We start from the raw sequence: 9,543 nt of genomic DNA, 5'->3' as shown, positions 1-9,543 counted from the left end.
CGTGTTATTGACATAACTAACTGCGTGTTTTGGGGTGAAGAAACGGAGTCACACAGGTTAAGTAACTTGCTAGAGGTCCCCCAGCGGTGTCAATGACACTGACATTGGTGGCCAAGTCAGCCTGACCACGCAGGCATGCTTATTGACGGCATGATGCCTCTGGCCCCTTCCTGTGGCTCTGCTTTGCCCTTTTATAGCTTTTTTTGTTGTTGTTATTATTTGACTAAGTCTTCTGCTCTATCCGAGTGTCAGAGTCTTATCCATAAAATGGTTGTTAACAACACTTTTATGTAGCAGATGCTTGGGTGCAAACAACAGAAATAGATATTAAGCAAAATGGAATGTTCTGGAAGGCTACGGGGGGTCTGGTCTCTTCTGATTCTGTGGTGGGAATGGGTCCAGTTCCCATCAAGAGTTTGCCAATGAAGGATTTCCTGACAGGAAGAGTGTTCAGACGCTGAATATCCAGAATCCACCCCCTACTCCGAACCCTTCCCAGCAACCCATCCCTGGCCCAACTTTCTTTTTTTTTTTTTCTTTTCTTTTTTAAGATTTTCTTTCTTTATTTTTTACAGAGAGGGGAAGGGAAGGAGAAAGAAAGGGAGAGAAACATCAACGTGTGGTTGCCTCTTTGCACACCCCTCGCATACTGGGGACCTGGCCCGCAACCCAGGGAATCGAACCGGTGACCCTTTGGTTCACAGTCCAGTGCTCAATCCACTAAGCCACACCAGTTGGGGCCCCTGCCCAACTTTCTAATAGGGCTGTGTGGTGATCGATGTCTTCAGCACCAGGCACGACACGCAGTAAATGCCCAGTGAACAATGATAATAATAATTATTATTAATATCCAGGAAGAGACAACTCAGCCTGTCTCCACACCCGCTGTATAAATTCTGGACCACTGTCCCTGCCAGCTGATTTAGATGTCCTTTATGAGCAGAGACATAAACCAAGCTAACATGTCTTCCAGACAGAAGGATGCTGGCACGTCTTCAGATTGGTCACTAAAGCGTGTCCTAAATTGGGAAGAAGTCAAAACAGATTGCATCTAATTTCTCACTGTTCCAAGCACAAAATTCCCCCTTTTAAGGGAAATACCATGCCTTTCAAGCTGCTTGAAAACAGAGTTTTTGTGATGTGTCTTGTCATGGGCTGGGTTTGTTTTTCTCGGTTAGATTGCCTCCCCCACGCCGTTAGCTGGGTTTTCAGAGGGAAGAGGCGCCAAGAACCCACTTCTTCCGCGTGCTGTTGGGAGCCTGGTGAGCCCCACTGTCCCCAGACGTGGCTGAGTGAGTTATTATGGGAGAAGCATGGCTTTTGGAGTCGGGCAGACATGGGTCCCAGTCCTGGCTCTACTGTTTCCTGCTGGATCGCCTCAGACAAGTCACTTCGCCTCTGTGGGCCTCTGTTTTCTTGTCTGGAAAGTGGGATAATCGAGATTTGCTTCCTAGATATTATAGTTGCTGGATGTTGCTGTTGCTTTGGCTCAGGGCTGCTGCTGGCCCACATGATACCTGCGTATGGGCTAGACAAAGGCATCCCTTCGTCCAGCAGATGTGTCTGGGCCCAGGGTGCTTGGCTTGCTGAGGGGATCACTGGCAGGATTTTATTCCCTATTTAGTCCCTCTGCTGGCACCCTTGGGCAGTGTGCAACCTGCACAGCTCTTCACAGCGACCTTGTTTTTTATCTGCCTATGAAACTTGTAAGCCTTTCTCCTATGAACAGACACCGACCAGTTAGCCAAAAGGATGAGACTATAACCCAAATCATCTGGCCAAATCATCTGGCAGCAAATAGCGATTGGTTCAAGGGGCGGGCATGTGACCCAAATGGTCCAATCAGAGTTTTTTCCCTGGGACTGATGTACATCCATTGGGAGAATGGTAGCCACATTTCTCTTCGTATGGAATCGGCCTGTTTGTAGCAGGCTGTGTGATCCATAGGCAAAGACAAAGGGAAGTAAGAGTGAGAGAGGGAGAGAGGAACTTTCTGGAGCCAGTCATAGAGGTTGGTTTCTGAAACATTTCTTGTTATGTTAAGCACTAACTCGGTTCTCTTAGTTACATGAGCCCAGCTGATTCCCTTGTTGCTTAAGCTATGGCAAGTTGGTTGTCTGGCACTTGTAACCACAACGGTCCTGAGACCTGGGGAGTTGCTGTGAGATGTATCGTGTATGGAGAACCCCTAGCTCGCAGGGCATTCCATCAGTAATACTGCTACATCATGTCACGTGGAATTGCCACCAGTTCTCCTCTCCACAGTGAAAACAGGAAGTGCTTTATTAGATTCGGGGTGTCAGATATGTCAACAGCCCCTGGCGGCCATCGGTCCTTCATTAGCAGGAAACATTCATTGATCAGGCTATGGTGTTTTTTGGTGGTTGTTGTTTTTGTTTGTTTGTTTGTATAGTCTGGGAATGGTCTTAGCATCCTTGCTAACAGGTGTGTCAGGCAGCTACGGCTTCTTAATCATTTGGAAGTGAAAGAAGAGATGAAACCAAACATTTTGATTTAAGGCAATTTGTGACAAAATCTGTTGCAAGTCTATTTGTAAGCCTGTATGTAACTCATGGAGGCCTGCTGACAGAGGTGAGAAAATGTTACTTTAAATTAATTCCAGAGAAATGAGAGACTAGGAATAGTACCGCAGAAGCCTAAATGGCTAATGAAGTTTGGCAGAAGGCTTTAGTGAGCATGCGTAGGGCATCTAGGTGCACAGGCAAGCAAATTCCCAAAGACAATAGAAAAGATTAACTCAGCTCTGCCCCTGTATCCAGGATAAAGCTCACTTCCTGGTGATCTTTTGGGGATGGGGGAGAGAGTCTTGATGCATTTTCCAGCCAGAGAAAGACTTTGTGGTGGAATAGAAAAAGAAATGAATAAATGTGAACAAAACAAAATAAAACACACTAGATTTTTCTGCCGCCTTGGAGAAGTCCAAGATCTGTCACTGACTCCCAAGGCTGAGGGAGCCCAAGGGGTGAGGTTCGATACTAAAGAATATAAAGAGATATTTTCTTGCAAATGCACCTTAAGTTCTCCAATGTGTTTTCACCATAGTGCCATATAGAATTTTGATTGGGTGTTTGGTAAAGGTTTATTTTTCACCAAATCAGCCCCTAGGGAAACCCCTGCTTGTGCAGAATAAACATACAGACAAAATACCCCCCAAATGAGCCCTTACTAACTGCTTTAGACTATAGATCACTTCCTCCATGCTGAGTATTTTTTACCCATGTCATCTTTGATTCTTACAGCAAACTCTACAAAACATTTCACAGATGAAGAAACGAAGAGAGGTCACTGCGTGGATGAGCCAGGGTTCGAAGGCGAGTCTTCCATACGGCAACGTCGATGCTCCTTCTGCCATCGTGTGTGTGTGGCTTAGGTTTTACTCTTTAAAAAAAATGACAAAAGTGATGCAAAAAGTAAGGATGCACATAAAGTAAAAAAACCCCAAATAAACAAAAACCCTACAAACCAAACCAAACTCAACCCACCCCGACCCACTGGTTCTTTGCATCCCATTTCCTAGAGGCAACCTCTAGTACCAGGGAGGGGGTGTCTTTCAAGGTCATGAAAAATGCCACAAATAATACACGTGTATTCTAGGAACGTCAAAATGCAAATGAGGAAAAAAGAAAAGAGAAAGTGCCACAACTCGGAGATAATGGGGAATGTGCTGATGTGTTTCCATCCTTTTCTACATGTGTGTATGTGTGTGTGTGTGTATATGTGAGTTTCAAGAAGAAACATGTATTGACTGCCGTCCTGGGACCAGCCCTGTGGGGAAAAGAAATGAATGAGACCTCGCCCTGGTCTCTGGGCCCCACAGACTAGTGGCAGCAGGAGTTACAAGCTTTCCTTCACCATCCCAGGGCCTTCTTAAAGAGCAGTGAGGTTGGGGCGGGAGACCCCCGAGAGGGGAGGGGTGTGGACGGCGGGCACATTTCCTGTTCACCATCACTCTGTGACATGGTGCCCATTTTACAGATGGGGCCACTGAGGCTCCAGGAGGTAGAGTCTTCTCATCTCTCCTTTTTCCTACTTTGGGGACTTTCCACACCAGAAATACACACCTTTCCTTGTGTGGTCATTGGGTTGAGTCCGTCTTTTCTGGTCTGATTTTTCTCCCCACTCCCTGATGCTTAGGGGAGACTATTTGGACACCTCCACCTGGCAGCCAGCCTCCTCACCTTCACGGTCCCGTCCTGCTTCCTTTTAGCTTAGTCTTGACCCATTCTTGCCCACAAACCCTGTGGCCTGCTCCCCCACCCCCACTCGGCCTCCCTGTCATGTTCTTTCTGCAGCTCTCAGAGCTCAGAAGTGGTTAAACAGCCCAAACGAAGCAGAACCTGGCAGTCATACCACCGGATGGGGTACTTGATCAGAATTCACCTCAAGTGTCATAGTTGGTCAGTTTTGCCTAATAGAGCAGATTTGATCAATTCAGCCTGGACTTACGTAATGTTGGCCACCAGCTACCATGGACTAGACCCACTGATTTCCTCCACTGACACATAGATGTCAATGGAAGTGACCATGGGAATAACGTGAGCCCTCTGGTCACTCAGAGCCACCCTGCGAGAGGATGGCCTCGCTGGCTCCATTTCACAGATGGGACAACCAAGGCTCAGACTGATCACTCCGTAGAAAAGTGACTTGGACGAAATTGGCTTGAAACAAAAATGCGTCTCTTCTCTTTGGCATTTTGGAAGTGTGTGAAAATGCCGGGCTTGCCCCTTGCCCTTCGGGCACTGGAATGCTAGATGACATTTTGGCTGTAAAGCTGGTGTCGTGCCAGGCGGCTTTCCCGCAGGACCGACCAGGAGCAGGATGAGAGCCTGAGCAGACTGCAGAAGGGACTAGAAGATCTTCTTATCTGATCCTGAAGAAGTAATTTTCAGCCCTGGCACTGTCTACAGACTGTGTAACTAAGGATTTGTGCCCAAAATGGGAAGTGTCTTCAGTCGATAAATGATCTGGCCATTTTTGCACTAAATTCTGTGCGAGAACCACAGCTGTCTGAACATAACTGTGAGGAAATGAGAAGATGTCAGTGGAAAATAATGATGATGGTTAAGAAAAAGAAACAGGCCGCAGGTGGAGCCGGCCACCCCCAGGACAACAAACCAAGGCGTGATTACATTTCCAGCCCCTCCCAGGAATGTGGGTGTGTGCACCTGATTGCTGACAGATGGGGCTGGGTTTCTGCCGCTCCCACCCTGTTGAGCCAGAGCCTCTGCTCAGTGCACGGGAGTGCTCACCTATCTGCAGGGACTCTGGGTGCACATCTCTCACCTGTAGCTCTCTGGCACTTGAGGTGCATTAGCCGATGGTCCCATAAGGATGTTCCCTCTGACCTTGGTTCTCTGTGGTCCACCACCCCAGCCTGGGGTCTCGTCATCCCTCCTGGAGGCCTTTGTAGGCAAAGCATCTTTCATTTATCCATAGGTCAGCTTGCTACTCTCCCTCTCTCTACCCACCCCCCCACCACAAGCTCCTCTCCCTTTCCTTCCCCAAGGAGAACACCAGCCTTTGGTGGGAGGGTAGTTTCTTGCCAGGCTTCATGCAGCCCTTGAGCCCCTCAGCTTTCTCAGGCACAAGTCTGACTCTAGTCCCCAGGGCCCTCCAGTGCTCTCTTCAAAGCCCCCCACCCCCTACCCACCCACCGGGCTGCAGGCGAGGGGAGCCCACTCCTTTCCCCTGTGGGCTTGGGGAGAAGAATCTGGTACAGCACTCCATCAGCTCTCTCTAAAGAAGTCCTCCTTCCAGCCCCGTACTCTTCCTCACACTTCAGCTAGAAACCTCTCATACCCTTGAGCTAAGTGAGAGGCTAAGGGTCACGAAACAGATTTTGACTGTGTCCTTTGCCAGTCCTGTCAAGGGTCTTGTATCTCCCTTTGGAACATGAACACATGTTTTGTTTCTGGCTTGCATAGGGGACCCAGTTCACATGGGGACACAGTGTCTGTCACCCCAAAGTAGCAGTTATCAGTGCCCCATCAGAACTCACCAATGTCAACTTTCATCTGCCAGTTTTGGCACCTGTGCGCCTGGGGGCTTTCTCAGAGGATGAAGAAGACCTACCAGTTTACGCATTTCCAAGGCAGACCAGAAGTGCCAGGGAATGAACAGCCCCTTGGGGCAGCCCCCAGCCCATGACCGATGGGAGCTGGTCTGCTCTCTGTCAATTCCCAGACCCCTCCCTCCTGAGTTGGGCTAACTCCGAGGCATGTGTTCTGCATGGCTTCCCAGAGTTCCCCAGGGGATGATTTCCGGTGCCCATAGTGGTCTCCAGAGTGGTGACAAACCCTCCGCTGCTTCTTTCTCTTCTCTGCCTCATTCTCCCCCTCCCCCTTCCCTCAGTCATCTCCCAAGTAAAGTGCCTGCACTCAGATCCTTGCTTCAAGGTCCTTTTCTGGTGTAACCCAAACCAAGACAAAGTCCCATCGCACATGTAAAGCTCTAGTCCTTCACACAGCTCTGCCCCTCTCCACGCTTTGCAGTAAGGGTGTCTTCTTGTCTCCGCTGAGGAAGCAGAAGGTCCAAGGGGTGAAGTAGTTTAACCATCGAACATGGTGGGACATGGTAGGATGCAAGCTCAGATCCCTATTTCTCCCCAAATCTGCTCTTTCTCCCATACTGCACCCCAGGACCTGTAAGCCATTCCCTCCGGCCAGTAAAACACAGTCCTTTATGTGGCCACCCCCAGCCTCACACTGTGGTCCATCCAGCACTCTCCTGCTGCTCACAACCTCAGTTCTGAACCATTCGCCCCATGCCATTTTCTACTCCCCTCTTCCCCGCTCTTGACGCTCCTCAACTTTAGTCTTGACTCACCCTCTGGGCTCAATGCTGGGTGCTGTCTTCCTGGCCTTGACTTTGACCCAGCAGTTAGCCCCACTGCTTAGACTTGTCTTGAGAAATACCCTTTCCCGCTGGACTGAGGCCCAGGACTCGTGGTCTGATAGGGGCGATGTTCTGGTTGGTTCCTATCATGGCTGTCTTCTTTCTCTGTGCCCTAGCAATCCACACGTATCCTTGGCTGGAGCAAACCGCTCTGCTATCCGTTGCTCGGAATTAGAAAGCACCTCCCAACCGTCTTGCACGCTAGCTAAGCGAAACCAGAGTGCTTATCGGGAGAACTCGGGCGCCGCTGCTGGGAATCGGCTAAGTGGGAAGATTTTAATTGTTCCCAGGCTTGTCGCATCCACCTAATTTCCTCTAACGAGCACACACAAAGCAACGAGGAGCGGCGCGGGACTGGATGGCAATTCAACGTCTCATAATGCCAGCTGAATTGTGGCGCCTGCTTCACAGGATTGCATTTGCGGATGTCTGGGAGACGGTCTCCATGGATGCTAATTCAATTACACTGAAACATAGAAGGAAATTGTCAGCCGAATTGCTGCCACACTGCCAGGCCGCACCTTGCCCACCCCTGCCCCCAGGGCTGCTTCCTGCTGAGTCAGCAGCAGAGGGCCCTTCTAGTCCGAGAATGAGCGGGGGCTGTGCCCCTCTTGGTTTGGCTATTTGCTTCTTCAAGCCAACTTCCCATCTTAGACTTCCAAATCAAGAAAGTACTTTTTGTCCATCTTTTTCTTCTATTTTCTCCCCAAACACCTCTCGTTACTTATTCATCCATTCATGTAACAACAGTGACAAAAATACGTGACAAATTTGAAAGAACTTACATTGTTCAACCAATAAATCTTGACTGAGCACCAACTATGTGCCAGGTGCTACCCAAGGCAGGGGACAGAACAGGCAACAATCCAAGCCTTCTAAGTTTATAGTCCTGCCCGCATTCTAAGGAAGTTGGATTATTGGATGTCTCTAGTTGTTTGCTTTCTGGAATCGGGATAATGAAAGCTCAGAGTAGACAGAAGGGATTATAAGAGAAATTATAAGTTAATTATCGGAGAACGGGCGGCATACGAAGAGAAAGACAGAGAACACGAAAACAGCCAGCACTGTGAGGTTTGGAGATGTAGGGGGTTTACAAAAGAGATGAAATGAATTTGGTGGAGTGGGAGCAGTAACGGGGTGAAAAAAGTGAATTTCAAGTTTTGCTCTATTTTATGAGTGGAATGCCTCTGGGCTTGGTGCTATTTTTAAAGAGACTTCAGAAAGTGCAGTTTTTAAATGGCTTTATTATTTTTTTAAAATAAAATCCATCAATGAGTATTTATTGAGTGCCCACCATGGTCCAGGTGCAGGACAGGTGTCGCCTTTGCCTTATTGGGCTTACAGTTCTGAGGGGCAGCAGAGCACACGATAGGGGCATAGAGGGATGCAGGTGCACCCACGAAGACAGAGAAGGCTCCACGGAGCAAATGAGATTTATGCTGAGCCCTGAAGGATGAGGAGTTTGTCAGGCAGAGAAGGGGGTGGGCTGTGTGGAGCGTTTCAGACAGCTTTTGAGAAGGTTTCATGGAATAAAAGAATGCGGTTCACTGGGTTATAGCTGCCCCATCAAAAGAAATAATTCTGACCCTGGGCTCAATTGGTTGGGACATCATCCCGTACACCAAAGAGTTACTGGTTTGATCCCCAGTCAGGGCACATACAGAGGGTAACCAATTGATGTTTCTCCCTCCCTCCCTCCTCTAAAAAAAAATATCGGTGCACATATCCTTGGGTGAGGATGAAAAAAAATTTTAAAAAGCAATAATTCTGGGAGCTCCTCCACCAGACTCTTCTCAAGACCTAGTTTCCAGAAAGCAAGTAAAATCGAATGTTCTCCGAGTTTGAAAGCGTGGGCGTGAATCCATCTCGCTCACCTCCTCGGCTGTCCCCTCCATGGCCACCACCATTGCCGAGGGGACAAGAGCTGGGATGAAGCTGAGGAGGCTGGGGACGTGGAGTACAGCTGCCCTTCACACAGGTGGTCTGGCTGTTAGAACCGGGTTTCTTGGCAAAGGGTTCTGTGTGATGGTGACTTCCGGGCTAGGCCAGACTTTACGCAGGCTACATTTATTAGGCACCTACTGTGTACCCCGTTCTATGCAGAGCACTAGGGAATAAAGGTGAATGGCAGATATGGTTCGGTTTTTGCCAGTGTCAGGTAAGAAAGCTTTCATGGAGAGGAGATATCGTTAAGTAAAAAGACACTCACAGTACCGTCATGCCCTAGGAGCTATGACAGTGTCACTTTTTCGTCCCTTGGGGAGGTCAGTCAGACTTGAGTTGGAGTATCGGCTGTGTTAAGTAATAGCTCTGTGACTTTACACAAGGTGATTCTCCTGCACCCTCATTTTCTCACTGGTAAAAATGAGGATTGTGACACCCACCTCAGAGGACGGTAGTGAGGATTAGAGATGGCCTGGGTGTCACCGGCCTGGGGAACAGCAAGAAAGTGGCCTCCTTCATTTCTCCACTGCCCCTGGACAGAGCCCAGCTGAGCTGAAGCTCCCTCCACCTCTGGGTGAAATCCTGAGCAACCTCTGCCACTTTGCTGGTCGTTCCTGGATCATAAAACGTCCCGCAGTCATTTCTGCTCAGAGAGCGGTTTCATGTCAGTAATTAAAATGCTGA

At 48.8% G+C, this 9,543-nt stretch overlaps 1 long non-coding RNA gene across 1 annotated transcript; it reads right to left on the bottom strand.

Moving 5' to 3' along the window:
• Positions 1 to 760: 760 nt before the first annotated feature.
• LOC123480433 (uncharacterized) lies at positions 761 to 8,844 on the bottom strand. The gene is made up of 3 exons (XR_006656445.3): positions 6,847 to 8,844; positions 5,305 to 5,423; positions 761 to 3,399 (listed from the first exon to the last, which is right to left on the bottom strand). It is a non-coding gene; the product is annotated as an uncharacterized lncRNA (long non-coding RNA).
• Between the last annotated feature and the right edge of the window lie 699 nt (positions 8,845 to 9,543).

Source organism: Desmodus rotundus, chromosome 7, assembly GCF_022682495.2.
Source record: "Desmodus rotundus isolate HL8 chromosome 7, HLdesRot8A.1, whole genome shotgun sequence".
In the NCBI taxonomy this organism is placed as follows: Eukaryota; Metazoa; Chordata; class Mammalia; order Chiroptera; family Phyllostomidae; genus Desmodus; species Desmodus rotundus.
The sequence above is the reverse complement of the archived record's forward strand: the minus strand, read 5'-3'. Positions and strand labels throughout refer to the sequence as shown.